Raw genomic sequence first — 16,682 nt, 5'->3', positions numbered from 1 at the left:
ACATAACTTATTTTATTAAAGCAACAGTTTATACTATGAGGCATATTTATTAAATGTCTGTCAGACCTGATCTGACAGTGCGGATCAGGTCCGTCAGACATCGCTGAATGCGGAGAGCAATACGCTCTCCGTATTCAGCATTGCACCCGCAGCTCTTGTGAGCTGCTAGTGCAACACCGCCCCCTGCAGACTCGCGGCCAATCAGCCACCAGCAAGGGGTGTCAATCAACCCGATCGTACTCATAATGCTGTTTCTGGCGAGTCTGAAGACTCGCCAGAAACCCGGGCCCTCAAGCTCCATTCGGAGCTTGATAGAAAGGCCCCTATGGGTTAACTGTAGGGAAACTAAGTTAAACACTAGTGTAAACTGTTACCACAAACAAATTACACTAAACAAGCTTTAGATTATACTTAAAGAGACATGAAACCCATTTTTTTTTTTCGTTGTGATTCAGATAGTGAATACAATTTTAAAAAAGTGACCAATTTACTTCTATTTTCAAATTTGTATCAATGTCATGTTATTCTTTATTAATTGCATATCCAGGTAGCACTACTTGACAGGATATAGGGATACCCTCTAGTATTGTTGCTACCCCTTGAGTGCTAACGATGGCTCTGAGCCGTCGCAAAGTTTCCAACTCTGGTGCTAACAACAGCTCAGAGCCTTCGCTAGCACTCTCCCACCTTGAAAAGGGATCTGGGGGCTCCCATCCGCTCCTACCCCGGCGATCAGGCCTGCATAGTGACAGGTATCGCAGGGGCTTCACGTTTTGCGCGGTGACGTCACTGAGCAACTTTATTACAAATTTACAATACAAAGTATAGGGAAAGGGGCATGCTGCTTAGAAGCCTGTATCTCAGGCATCTAAGCAGCTACAGACCCCCAAGACCCACTGTTGGAAAGGTAATCGCCTAACATTTACAATAGTGGGGGATCTGATTTTTTTTTTTTTTTTAAAAAGACTATAAAAAAAACTTAAATCATCTTAGCACCCAGGTGGGAAAGTGCTTAGCGCTCACTGGGGCCTATTTATTAAATGCCTGTCCGACATGATACGATCAACGGATTATGTCCGACAGACATCGCTGAATGCGGAATGCAATACACTCTCCGCATTCAGCATTGCACTAGCAGCTCTTGTGAACTGCTGGTGCAACGCCGCCCCCTGCAGATTCGTCACCGCTAGCAGGGGTTGTCGGTCGGGTTGATTGCACGCGAGTTCTCTCCACCTCCTCAGAGCAGGCGGACAGGTTATGGAGCAGCGGTCTTTAGACCGCTGCTTCATAACTGGTGTTTCTGGCGAGTCTGAAGGCTCGCCAGAAACACGGCCCTTCAAGCTCCATACGGAGCTTGATAATTGGGCCCCCAAAGGGTTAAAGGGGCAAAAAACGCAAACAAATATTTCAAGATTCAGATAAAGCATACAATTATAAACAACTATCCAATTTACTTGTATTATCTAATTCCTTTGTTGAAAGTATACCTAGGTAGGCTCAGGAGTAGCAAATTAGCAATGCATTACTGGGAACTATCTGCGGATTGGTGACTGCACATAGAAGCCTTTTTTGATTGGTTCACCTGACGTGCTTAGATTGCTCCCAGTAGTGCATTGCTGCACCTTCAACAAAGGATACCAAGAGATTGAAGCAAATTAGATGAATTAGATGATAGAAGTAAATTGAAAATGTATTTAAAATGGTATGTTCTACCTGAATCATAAAAGAAAAATGTTGGGTTTCGTGTACCTTTAACTGCTTCTATGTACTGCTGCAGACACATGCATACTCCTCATTTACCTTCCTGTTTTTCAATAAAGGATAAGAAGAATAGGAAGATAATTTGATAATAGAAGTAATTTGGAAAGTTGTTTAAAACTGCTGCCCTATCTGAATCATGAAATAAAAATAATTGGTTTCATGTCCCTTTAAAGTCTATGTGTATTTTTCAACTATGAACCCTGTTGGAATTGTAATGTCAAGGTATTTGAAATATTATTAAATAATATATAGAAATATATTTAACTTTATTTAATAAATCTGTGGATGTGAACATGGTCTGTAGGACAAAGGATTAGATCTCCCCCACTCCAATTGCACAGGAGACATTCTTGGCTGAAAGGAGAACAAAGGATTATCTCTGGGAGATCTCACACACTCAATATGTTAAATTATGCAATTGTATAATTTAGCAAGGAACTAAAATATAACATAGTTTCAGGATACAGGCAAATATATGGAGACGAAATGTCTGAATTACCCTTTTGGAACTGATCAAAATCATAGAGAAACAACTTTTATGCACATGGGTGTTAATTATCAAATACACATCTGCACTGCTGGCTAAACAGGAAATATGCTGTTTTAAAGACTTTTACAACTCCTCATGGATTGACCCCATGTGGAGCAATAAAGGCCTTGGGAAACACAGACAAATGCTAAGGTGTGACTCTGGAAGTTCACGTAAGCAGACAGCAAATAAACATTTATTTTTTTCTCTCTCTGTTTAAATACATGCCCCAGAATGTATTAAATATAGAAATTTGGGAAATTGTCTAATTCTATATTATTATTACATGGGTATTTGCTAAGCTTGGGAGGTAACTGTTTTAGTCAGTCAAAAATGTGTAATAACCTCTGTTTTGCTTATATTTTTCAGACAGATAAATTCAGATATACATAGAAATGATATATATGTTTTGAAAACACAAAAGATCTTACTTAGCCTCTGTGTTTTTAAGAATATAAATAAATACTTATGGACCATACACATATTAATGCTTGGATCATCTCTAATAATTATTTCTATTTTTATTGCAGACAACCATTGGTCATGAGCATCAATCTTAGAAAGAGACGGAATGCCGCATGAAATGAATTAAGTCATATCATATAAACGTACAAATAAATGTTTATAAAGTTTCACATACATCTTTTAAAATATAGTGAGATGAAAATATGGAAGTTACTTTGATGTGATATGACTATGAGATATATATTTGATGTGATATAACTATGAAATATAAGTTATTTTAATATAATGTTAGATATGTGATGTTTCATATCAAAATGATCAGAAAATTCATTAAGATATAACTTATCCAAAACAAATATTATGAATAGTTGTCGCAGTAAATTATGATAAAATTAATAACCATTTCATAGAAATACTGACTTAAGTTGTTTCAAATGTTGCTGTGTCTGTTTGTGCTGCCACCTGGTGTTATGTTGCGAGAACTACAGCCAGAAGGTTCTCTCTGGCTGTTAAAAATGAAATTTCCAAGGGCCAATCCGATTTAGACTTCCCAGATAACCAATGGGAAGGTCAGCTCCCGCAGGGCCACCCACAATTTACCAATGATGGGAAAACCAAATAAAAAGTGAATGCAATGGAGAGAAAGAGACAGATTTTCTGCTGAAGCTAAAACTTGTAACTGGTTCCCGCTGGGTGTGAGATACCACTTTACTTGAGCAAAGCTAATCTACCCTTCTCATTGATTGCGATATACATTTATTGGTGATCTGAGGTAAAATAATTCCTACCAAGGAATATCGGATATCGACTGCTTTTTACTTTGGTAACGTATTCAAGGTTTTGTAAGATAAGTTATATGCATAGTTAATTTGTATTTAATAGATTTAAAGAAGCAGTGTGTTTTTCTCAAGTTAGCATTTCACAGCCTATATACATATATTGTTTAAATCTGCGTCTGATTGACCAAGTAACTCATCTATGCAAGTTCTGATATTGTCAGTTAATTTTGTATTAGGATAAATTGCAGTTAAATAGCAGAATATATATATTATCCTATTGTTTTATAAACACTGTTTAGAATTGTATTGCTTAGATGTTAAAGGTTTTTAGTCCCATTGTGTTAAATAAATAAAAGGCTGAATTGTGAAGGTATATTTTTCTGGGTTTTGTAAGAAGGATAGCATATCTTAAGAGTTGGTTTTAACGCATATAAACTTTTATTTAGTTTCCTTTTATTGCAAATATAGTTCAATATGTTCATGGATATTAACTAAATAAAAGAATTCAGGTATTTATATTAATTGTCTGGTCTAGTAGATGCATGGTTAATTAGGGTTTCTATTTTTTTTTTTTATATTGTGTTTGTAACCCTGCCATAAACTGATTTATTATTTGGATAGCACTACTAAGATTCTTATAAATATACTGACATAATAATTGGAGGCACTTTGCATGAGATTTAATAATATCCATCATAATTGATATAATATATTTGTAAGTAAATAGAAATTATTATAAAAGAGAAAAAAAAAATTCATATTTCGATATTTATATTTTGAAGATATAATTTTTTTTGAAAAGTTGAAATATTAATTTTCATATTTCGAGATTGATATTAATATCTTGAAATATTATTAAAGATTAATTTTTGAAAGATTAATAAAAATATTAATTTTTCATATTTAAAAATTAATCAAAAATATTAATTTTTCATATTTTCAAAGTTAATCAAAAATATAAATTTTTCATATTTCGAAATATTAATTTTTCATATTTCAAAATTAATAATATTTTTTTTTAAATATAATTTTTTTTTCTTCTCTCTTTTTATTGGCAAAAATTGTATTAGCGTTTTAGTTAAATAAATACTAAACCAATACAATAATGTCTGTAGCCAGAAGTGACTCATTTAATTCTATACATAGCAATGAAATTGGTCCCATCACCATACCTATTACTAAAGGTCAGGTCCTTAAGAAAGATATCTTAAGTTACCTTAAAGGGAAGTTTAATATTGCGGGTGAATTAAATGATTTTATGGATATGCTTGAAACTAGGGCTAAAAATATTACCGTTAATAATAATATGTGGAATGAAGAGAATGAATTCTTCCAGGAATTATTAATGATTAATCAATGCAAAGATCCCAAAAAGCGAGAAGAACTAATACAAAAATTTGGCCCCTTTTAATATGCATAATTGACGAAATGTCGTTTTGTGTCACAGACAAACGATTGCAAATACAGGAGCTAGAAAATAGTATTCGTTCCTCGCGCAGACGCGAAGAGGGTTTAAAAATAGCCAAAAATAAAATGGATGAATTTGCCCAAAACCTAGCCACCTTAGATAAGCACAATATGGACTTAATCGCGCAGATACAAGATTTAAATAAACAGCTTGCGCAAAGCCAGAGAGAATTAAGCGATTTAAAAAGGTCATATCGCCATAATGAAAACCCCTATATTAGCAATGAGAATAATACAGATAATGCTAACTCCTTTAGCGAACGCGTCAGGGACGAGGTACGAAAATATATAGAACAACATAGACAAATGACCCCTAACGGGTCAGAAATAGATTTCCCAAATAGACAATCCCCTCAGGATGTAAATCCAGAGGACAGCTGTAGCGCAGCTGATGCGGGGGAGGGAAACTCTAACAGAGAATCCCAAAATAAGTCTGATAAAGTCTATGATTCCCATAAAATAATCACCTTCGTACAACGCGCAGTACCTATATTCTCCAATAAGGGAACAACATCTGTAATTGATCATTTACAGGCTTTTGAAAATGCGTTAGCTATAATGAATGTTACAAGTGAGAAATTGAAAATTGAATTTCTGCCTTGGGTATTTGACAGTAAGCATCACAAATTCTTTGTTTCACTAAAGGATATGAATATTCATTCCTGGAATGGGGTAAAACAACAATGCAGAAAAGAATTCGGGCAATATCGCACTAAAACTGCCGCGAAAATAGCGGTATATGGTTTAAAGTGTCGTGCAAATCAGAGTCCAGTCGAATTCCTTTCTGTATTGAAAAATGCGTACAGTATGGCTGAAGATAATCCCAGATTTGATGGCTCAGAATTTGTAAATTTATTTTTTGAAGCATTGCCTACACCAGGGGTTTCCAAACTTGGTCCTTCAGAGGTTTTGGAACTACATTTCCCATGATGCTCAGCCAGCATTTTATCTAGCTGAGCATCATGGGAAATGTAGTTCCAAAACCTCTGGAGAGCCAAGTTTGGAAACCCCTGGCCTACACCCATCAAAATCAACTTAGCTAGAGATTTTGATGAGGACTGCTCATTGGAATGGCTGATCAAAGAGAGTACGAAGTTATACTCTATTCAGCAGTCCAGTGAGCAGGGGGTTAAAAAGGAGTCAAAACCCAAAATTGTGGCAGAAACTAGGGTGTCACCTAGCCCCCTCAATTTGGAGTCTAACAAGAGAACTTATGCAGAGGTGGCCAGTAAAAACAGGCCATCTCCACAGAGGTTTAATTCTGCCCCTCCCCCTACACAGGTTGAGGCGCAGGGAGACTATAACCAAAGTGGGGGACATAATCAGGTGAATAATTACTCACAAAGAGAATACTCACCAAATAATTGGTATCCGCGCAAGGGTAGATACAATAAACGGCGAAGATATTCTCAGGGTAACCAGACACCCCAGGTATATAATGCTCCCCAAAATATTAATACTGAACAAGCTGAACCCCAGGGGCAACCACGCCAGAATAGAAATAGTGGCCCTGATTCTGAGGGAACCCAATGGTCCAGGAATCAGTACAATGGGGCACCAAGAGATAGGCCGAGGGGTAGAGGTAACTTGTACAATCAGGTAGATATGCTGTTTACCCAATTAAATCGGTTGAGCAAACAAATCGCTAATATGAGTCAAAAATCTACGGCTCAGCAACCGAACAATACTTTTTTAGGGGTACAGCCAGTGGTCAGCAGTGGACCACAGGCACAGTCATAAATACTGCAGTATCACCTGAAGGGGAGGGGAGAGATATACAAAATGTAGTAATAAATATCAATGATACTAATCATGTTATCTCCCCACAGACCGGAAACGGACAAATTAGCTGTGACAATGAGCGACATCAGCCGGGAAAAATTAACCAAACTTTTCCTCTGCAGTGTTCTCTTAACATTATTTCCACAGATGCAGTACACAAGAACCCAGCTGACCTTGTCATAGGGGAAACAGGTAGGTATGAAGGTTCCTCTGCATCGAATGACACAGCGAATTCAGGTAAAACGTGGCGAAGCCCACAGATGTACAAGAATGCAAATTTTATGTGTGAAATGATAGAAACTGCAGGAAGATATTATGTACTAGTTGAGCTGCAAGATTCAGTCTCCAACCCTATCAGGGGATTAATTGACACTGGGTCACAGGCAACTATCTTATCCCACAGGTACTACACACAGCTAAATGAGCTAACACCCCACAAACCTAAAATAAAAGAATTTGACGGTTCTCTAATAGGTGTTGGGGGTGACTCCCTAAAAGTTTACGGTACTGCCTGGTTAAAATTTAAATTGGGGAACAGGGTCATAAGACACCCTGTCATTATAGTGGATCTGCCAACTGATCGTTTAATTATTGGTAGTGATCTCCTGAAACGATTAAGCACCATAATTGATTGCATAAATAATGTAATTTGGTCACAAGTTAAACGGCCTATCAATTATGAAAAATCTGGTATATCTCGCACCCGACATAGCTGTCACGTGGTGGAAGAGAAACCAGATGCTGTGGAGATTCATTTCAGGAATAACTCTGTACCTGAAATCACTATTCTACAAATAGATGATCAAACTCCTTTTAGTGGCTCTGATGGTAATACTTTTAAAATTTCGCCCGGAAAAATAGCGAATATCTCCCTAGATGGCGATATATTTACCATATCACTCCACAAGGGGGATCCTAAAATTTCTAAAGGGGGAGACCATGCTCAATACCTCACAGGGATTGAGAGAGTTAAAGAGGATCTATTTATCCCTATACAAGTGCATGACCTTGGTAAAACCAAGTATGCTAAAATAAATTTAAAACAGGAAGCTAGCTATATAAGCGAAGGTTTATTAACGCAAATAGCTGAACCTAAAGTGATTAAATATCTTTCTCCCCAAGACCACAGTGTCAACGGCCTGGATGACAGGTCTGAAAGCTATAACATCACAGCTAAGTGCTTATTATCTATCTCTATTGGTAATAAGTCAGTGAAGCACCTGTTTTTAGTTTTAAATACTCCCCATAATCAAATATACATTGGCAATGATATCTTACATAGATATGCCATACAAATAGATTTGATTAATTCTTGCCTCTGGAGCAGGTTAAAGGGGGACCCTGAAGTATCTCAGGATGAAAATGCAGCCCTGAAATCAAACCAGCAATTGCCATATGTTGTGAATATGCAGGTATCTAGCGATGTTATAATTCCTGCTGGGGCTGATAAATTTCTTTTACCCTTACAGGTAAAGAGAGGTCAGAAATTAAAAACTTCTGAAACACTGATTTGCCTCTCCCATAGAATACAAAATCTGGGTGTCACAGTGACTTACACTCCTATGGTGAATATTGGAACTATTCCAATACATATTATTGTACATAACATGACCCCACAGGATATAACCTTATCCAAGGGAACTACCATAGGATATGCACTGGAATCAAGTTATTACACTTTTGGATTCCAGAATAATGTAATTGGGCTAATACCTGAAGGATACCTAACTGAAGAACAATTAATAGAACAATCCTTTGCATCTATACCAGAGGGTCTATTTAATGTTCAGTCTATTTATCCCTTCAGCTCAGAGGAAGGCATCTGTAAAATTGAAGAAGCCTCTCTAGTGTTTGATCAGCCAATCAAACAGCAAGATTATCCCAATACCCAGAGTCATGGGAGCAATGTAAACTATAATCAAGGGGATCTCACCTCTAGACTGGAAGAAGCATATGAAATAGGACAGCCTGAAATCTTTCCAGGATTTCAGCAAATAGTCGAAGAGCAAATATCCTTAGCTAATGGCTGTTCCAGCGATGACGAACGCCAACAGCTGCGAGAACTCCTAATGGAATACAAGGATATTTTCGCTAAGGATTCTTATGACTGTGGTACTACAGACTTGCACATTGCAAGAATACAAACAGATCCCGATGCGCCACCTGTATTTGTCAAACAATACAGACTTCCCTTAGCCTCATATGATTCTCTTGCAGAGATCATAAGGAATTTGGAAGAAAGAGGTATTATCAGACAGGTGCACAGCTCTTATAATAACCCTATTCTAGGTGTCCTTAAACCCAATGGACAATGGCGTTTGTGTGCTGACTTAAGACAGCTAAACAAACGAGTATACATGTCTGGCTGGCCTGTACCATACATTGACCAGTGCCTAGCACAAATGCAGGGATCCAAAATATTCACTGCCATTGATTGTGCACAGGGATACTGGACCATAAAGGTACATGAAGAGGACCAATATAAGCTAGCATTCTCCTTCCAAAAGGTTCAGTATGCATTCCAGAGACTTCCATTTGGATACATAAATTCTGGACATGAATTTGCTGTATTCATGCATAAGGCTATGCCTGACGCACTGGAAAGGGGGACCTTATCTTATGTTGATGATGTTTTAATCAAAAGCACAGACTTTGAAAAACACATCACAGAACTTAAACACGTCCTCAGCCAACTTAAAAGGGCAGGTGTCAAATTATCCCTGCAAAAAGCTCAATGGTGCCGCACTCGTGTAAACTTCTTGGGACATGAAGTTACCTCTGACGGATTAAATCCCCAGAAGAAAAAGGTGGAAGCTATAGTGAATTCTAAAAACCCAACTAACTTAAAGGAATTGAGATCATTCCTGGGTATGACAAATTATTCTCGCAAATTCATTGATAATTATGCAGAATTAGCTAAACCACTACTACTTCTTCTAAAGAAAGATGTGAAATGGCACTGGAGTGAGTCTCAAGAGACAGCCATCAGAGAGCTGAAGAGAAAACTCACTCAAGCACCTTGCTTAGCGTACCCTGAAGGTGGTAAACCTTTCTTCTTAGAGACAGGTTACACAGATATAAGCATGAGTGCTGTGTTATACCAAAAGCATGATAATTTGAACAAAGCCATTGCTTATGCGAGCAAAAATCTATCCCCAGTAGAAATAAAGTTCAACGATTGCGAAAAAGCCCTCTTATCTACTGTATGGGCTCTACAAAATTTCCGCAGCTATATACAGGGCGAGGAAATCATTGTAGAAACGGCCCACCAGCCTTTGCTATATTTGCAAAGTGAGAGAATAAGAGATGGGAATTTATCAAATAGCCGCATAACAGCATGGACGCTTTCCTTGCAAGGCTGGCCATTAGAAATTCGCTACAAGCAGAATAAAAAGAATCCAGTTGCACAGGGACTTGCTGAGCTCCATGACTGTACTGCTAGAGATACTGGGGAAGAATTATCAGAAGATGATTTTCTGGAGGAACAATTGCTTTCCCCATATAAAATGTACAATGAGGACCATTGTCAAACATTACCTTGGGTATATGTTGATGGTTGTTCTTACCATGCCACTATTGATAATGAGCGCAGATTAGTCGCTGGCATTGGTATAACTGGGGCAAATGGATTCCCAAATTTATCTATAGGTTTTAACATTGGACCAAGATCCAGTCAAGTTGCTGAACTAACTGCTGTTTTCAAAACCATTGAAATGGCTATTGAACATGGTATTCATGAATTTGTGATCATAACTGACTCAAATTATGTGCGTGACAGTTTTGTTGAATACCTGCCAACTTGGAAAAGAAATGGCATGCAGAAAAGCAATAACAAACCAGTCAAGCATGGCAAATTGTTCTGCGAGATTGATAATCTGGTAGTATCCAATGATTTAACCATACACTGGAAAAAGACCAAGGGTCATTCCAGAGTTTTAGGTCCTGATAAGGAAGGCAATGACCTTGCGGATTCATTAGCCAAACAAGGAGCCATAACTGGAGAACTCCTTAATATTGACCATTTAATGGGTGCAATTCAGGTAGAAGCCATTACCAGAAACCAGGCAAAACAACAGAGTGAGCCTAACTTGGTACAATGGAGTCAGGATTCTCCTAGTGAGGACCTGATCACTAGTCAAAAAGAAGACCCCATTGTAGGCATCTTCTATAAACACATAGAAGATCCTGAAAGCAACCCCATCTCAAAAGATGATTGTATTGGCAAGGAAGATCTTATAATCTTAATAAAATCTAAATCTCAATTCAAATTACAGGATGGTTTGTTAATTAGAACCTCCAAAACTGGCATCCAGCAGTGGGTAGTACCCACCAAGTTCCGAGGTCTAATGCTTCAACATGCCCATGATGCTCCCACATCTGGTCATCGTGGTGCCAAACTCACATATGAAATATTGCGTGATTGCGCTTTTTGGCCACACATGTTGAAAGATGTTCAAACCTACTGTCAAGGGTGTTTAATCTGTCCACAGTTCCAACCCACTGCACCAACGCATAGAGCGCCATTGCAGAAGAGGGGGATGGTAATGCCATGGTCAGATATACAAATTGATTTTATCGGTCCAGTAACAAGATCATCAAGAGGTAACAAGTACATGTTAACAGTGACATGCCTGTTCACTAAATGGGTAGAGTGCATTAGTGCACCTAACAATAGTGCTGAAACATGTGCAGCATTGCTCATCAACCATGTATTTTCCAGATTTGGTTTGCCCCAAAGAATCGAATCAGATCGGGGGACCCACTTCACTAGCGAAGTGATGACAAAAATGTGGAAAATACTAGGGGTTAAAAGAAAGCTCCATATTGCTTATAGAGCTGCCTCAAGTGGTGGTGTAGAGCGTTACAACCAGTCCATTGTTAAAATCCTCAAAAAGTTTGTGAGTGAAACAGGTAAAGACTGGGATATAAAACTACCTCTAGTCTTAATGGCATTAAGAGCAACTCCAAGTAGTGCTACCAAGATGTCACCTTTTGAGCTGATGACTGGTAGAAGAATGGTTCTACCTCAGCATCTGCTGTACCGTACATCAGACCAAAATTTGATAGACGCTGCCAATACACATCAATATGTGGAAAACTTAAGAAAGCACCTGCAATATGCCTTTGCATTTGCTCAAAGGAATTTAGAAAGAGCCGCAACTGCCACTAAAACCTATTATGATCTCAAAACATCCAAAAAGGAATATGAAATAAATGATAAAGTTTATCTTTATAACTTTGGAAGAGATCAGGTTAGGGAGAAGAAATTTCTTCCCTCATGGAAAGGTCCTTTCGTCATTACTGACAAAATATCTCCAGTGGCCTATAAAATACGGATCCCCAAAAATGAAAGTTTCATAGATAAATGGGTCCATATCAATCAATTGCGAGCGTGTCATCCCAGATCCCAACTACAAGTCATAGAGGGAGAATGAAGTGTCATATCCCCAAATGAACTAAAGACATACTATAGTTTAAAGATGCCTAACTGATAAACATGAAGGTTCAAAATTGACAGACTATCTACATAGAAGACTGTCCATGATGTGTACGGTCAACATCCTCACCAAATACCACTAACTTTGATCCAATTCAAATACATGTGTCCTACATATTTTTGAATTGGAAAGGGGGATTTATGTCAAGGTATTTGAAATATTATTAAATAATATATAGAAATATATTTAACTGTATTTAATAAATCTGTGGATGTGAACATGGTCTGTAGGACAAAGGATTAGATCTCCCCCACTCCAATTGCACAGGAGACATTCTTGGCTGAAAGGAGAACAAAGGATTATCTCTGGGAGATCTCACACACTCAATATGTTAAATTATGCAATTGTATAATTTAGCAAGGAACTAAAATATAACATAGTTTCAGGATACAGGCAAATATATGGAGACGAAATGTCTGAATTACCCTTTTGGAACTGATCAAAATCATAGAGAAACAACTTTTATGCACATGGGTGTTAATTATCAAATACACATCTGCACTGCTGGCTAAACAGGAAATATGCTGTTTTAAAGACTTTTACAACTCCTCATGGATTGACCCCATGTGGAGCAATAAAGGCCTTGGGAAACACAGACAAATGCTAAGGTGTGACTCTGGAAGTTCACGTAAGCAGACAGCAAATAAACATTTATTTTTTTCTCTCTCTGTTTAAATACATGCCCCAGAATGTATTAAATATAGAAATTTGGGAAATTGTCTAATTCTATATTATTATTACATGGGTATTTGCTAAGCTTGGGAGGTAACTGTTTTAGTCAGTCAAAAATGTGTAATAACCTCTGTTTTGCTTATATTTTTCAGACAGATAAATTCAGATATACATAGAAATGATATATATGTTTTGAAAACACAAAAGATCTTACTTAGCCTCTGTGTTTTTAAGAATATAAATAAATACTTATGGACCATACACATATTAATGCTTGGATCATCTCTAATAATTATTTCTATTTTTATTGCAGACAACCATTGGTCATGAGCATCAATCTTAGAAAGAGACGGAATGCCGCATGAAATGAATTAAGTCATATCATATAAACGTACAAATAAATGTTTATAAAGTTTCACATACATCTTTTAAAATATAGTGAGATGAAAATATGGAAGTTACTTTGATGTGATATGACTATGAGATATATATTTGATGTGATATAACTATGAAATATAAGTTATTTTAATATAATGTTAGATATGTGATGTTTCATATCAAAATGATCAGAAAATTCATTAAGATATAACTTATCCAAAACAAATATTATGAATAGTTGTCGCAGTAAATTATGATAAAATTAATAACCATTTCATAGAAATACTGACTTAAGTTGTTTCAAATGTTGCTGTGTCTGTTTGTGCTGCCACCTGGTGTTATGTTGCGAGAACTACAGCCAGAAGGTTCTCTCTGGCTGTTAAAAATGAAATTTCCAAGGGCCAATCCGATTTAGACTTCCCAGATAACCAATGGGAAGGTCAGCTCCCGCAGGGCCACCCACAATTTACCAATGATGGGAAAACCAAATAAAAAGTGAATGCAATGGAGAGAAAGAGACAGATTTTCTGCTGAAGCTAAAACTTGTAACTGGTTCCCGCTGGGTGTGAGATACCACTTTACTTGAGCAAAGCTAATCTTCCCTTCTCATTGATTGCGATATACACTTATTGGTGATCTGAGGTAAAATAATTCCTACCAAGGAATATCGGATATCGACTGCTTTTTACTTTGGTAACGTAGTCAAGGTTTTGTAAGATAAGTTATATGCATAGTTAATTTGTATTTAATAGATTTAAAGAAGCAGTGTGTTTTTCTCAAGTTAGCATTTCACAGCCTATATACATATATTGTTTAAATCTGCGTCTGATTGACCAAGTAACTCATCTATGCAAGTTCTGATATTGTCAGTTAATTTTGTATTAGGATAAATTGCAGTTAAATAGCAGAATATATATATTATCCTATTGTTTTATAAACACTGTTTAGAATTGTATTGCTTAGATGTTAAAGGTTTTTAGTCCCATTGTGTTAAATAAATAAAAGGCTGAATTGTGAAGGTATATTTTTCTGGGTTTTGTAAGAAGGATAGCATATCTTAAGAGTTGGTTTTAACGCATATAAACTTTTATTTAGTTTCCTTTTATTGCAAATATAGTTCAATATGTTCATGGATATTAACTAAATAAAAGAATTCAGGTATTTATATTAATTGTCTGGTCTAGTAGATGCATGGTTAATTAGGGTTTCTATTTTTTTTTTTTATATTGTGTTTGTAACCCTGCCATAAACTGATTTATTATTTGGATAGCACTACTAAGATTCTTATAAATATACTGACATAATAATGTTACAAAGTTTTGATCTTGTTCCATCAGTTAATTCTTTTAACATATTCTGAATAAAGTTTCATTAAAAAATATTATTTTTTTGTTTTAATTTTTTTTAGGCAATTGTCATATTAAAACCAAATAAAATGATGCTCTTAATGACAGAACAAAAGCATTGGAGTTATTAAATTAAAATTATTTGTGTACCTAGGGCGCGATCAAATATACCGCACAGGTTTCGGCGCAAGCGTGGGAACCCGCGCTGCCCGTAATTTCACCTCGCACATCGGGGTATTACATATACTGCGCCGTCAGATGCTAAACTGGCGTAAGTAGGACAAACTGGAGATCTTCTGAAATGTGCGCAAATACACATTTTAGTCGTCGCAAGTAACTTACGCCAGTATTTTGTCCACGGAAAGTGTAAAAAAAGAGTAGTTTTATGCAAATTAGGCTAACACTCGTAAAAATGAACCGCGATTTCAAATAAATGCGATACGTAATTATGCTATTCAAAATTCATATATAAACCCATATATAAAGAGATGAAGGTAATACAATTATGATTTCCCATTGTTCTCTCCTCCAAGTATTGTTGATTGTTTTGAGAAGAAATTTAAAGTAAATAAGCAAGTATATGTCCACAATGTGATAAAGTACCTACAAGCTCAATCCATTTGATTATGTTGTGGCTTCAAACTATTTCAAATACACAAATAAACCTTAAAAAAACTATATCATAGTATACTGTCCCTTTAACCTTGAGATGCTGCTTAAATGTATGTGTTTGTTAAGGCTTCCAGGGAGTTACGTTGGTTTTTTAGTCAGTGCAAGGGTTGCTGCGCCTGCAGTTTGTGAAAAGATGAGAATGGAGTAGATTTTCTGAATTCTGCGCGTGTAAGTCCATACGCTGTATATTGGATACCAAATTGCGCGTCTGTTCTATGTTAATCTATGGTTAAAAAAAATACGTCCGAAGGGTGAAAAATACATGCGTAACTTGTATGCTATGTCGTATATGTAATACCAAAATCACGTAAAATCTGGCTTCGCCGGCTTTTGCGGGCGACGCTCTATATGTAATGGAGGCCCTAGTTGGATAGCCACCAAACATGTCACAGTCTTAAGCAACTGCAGATATTTTTCTGTGGGGCCACAACAACAAAAATAATTGTCTTGAACATATAAACATGGGCATCTGAAGAGTTTTGATGCAATAAAATAATATGCCAAACATAGGTATCTACCAATATATGTAAATGGGATTTTACAAAATGGTCATGTGGCCCATCATTTGAAGAAAATAAACTTATAATGTAAGATTTAACTGTGTGCTAGTTTATTTTACCTATACAGATAGGTGTAGATCACATGACCAGTGCATTTTATTTCTGTGAATTAAATAGAGAACATTTTTCTTTAAGGTGAAGGTAAACTTTGATAAATGAAAGCCCGTTTTTAAAATACTATTAAAAACAGGGGCACTTTCATTCATCAAAGTTTAGAAGGCAGAAGAGATCCTCTCTTCACACGTCAGCAATGACTAATCCGGCTTCCTCCAATCACAGCATGGCCTCAGGCAATGACTACCCTGGGGGGAAAGCCGTGATTGGAGGAAGCAGGATTAGTCATTGATGACGTGTGAATAGAGGATCTCCGGGTGGGGGAAGCTGCTCTGGCTGTGCAAAGAAGAGAGGTATTTTTTTTTTTTAATCAAAACAGCTGCTTTGTAAACTTTGATGAATGAAAGTGCCCCTGTTTTTAATAGTATTTTTTTAAAAAAGGGACTTTCATTCATCAAAGTTTACCTTCACTTTAACAATCCAGCATCTACAGCAGGGTTCTTCAAACTTAGGGTTTTAACCCAATATTAGCTTGTGATACACTTTTTTTGGGTCACCACCTTTCATTCCACCTTGGAGCTTTATATGACCAGTTTAAGTTACCACGGTCAGGAACATCACTATTCTCCTTCGTTCATTGTTGCAGCTCCTTTTAATTTGACAGAGAGTATGCATACCTCATCTAACTGGCAAAAGGGAGGTAAAGAGAGAAATGCATC

The sequence above is a fragment of the Bombina bombina genome, chromosome 7 (assembly GCF_027579735.1).
Source record: "Bombina bombina isolate aBomBom1 chromosome 7, aBomBom1.pri, whole genome shotgun sequence".
NCBI lineage: Eukaryota > Metazoa > Chordata > Amphibia > Anura > Bombinatoridae > Bombina > Bombina bombina.
Note: the sequence above shows the minus strand (reverse complement) of the source record.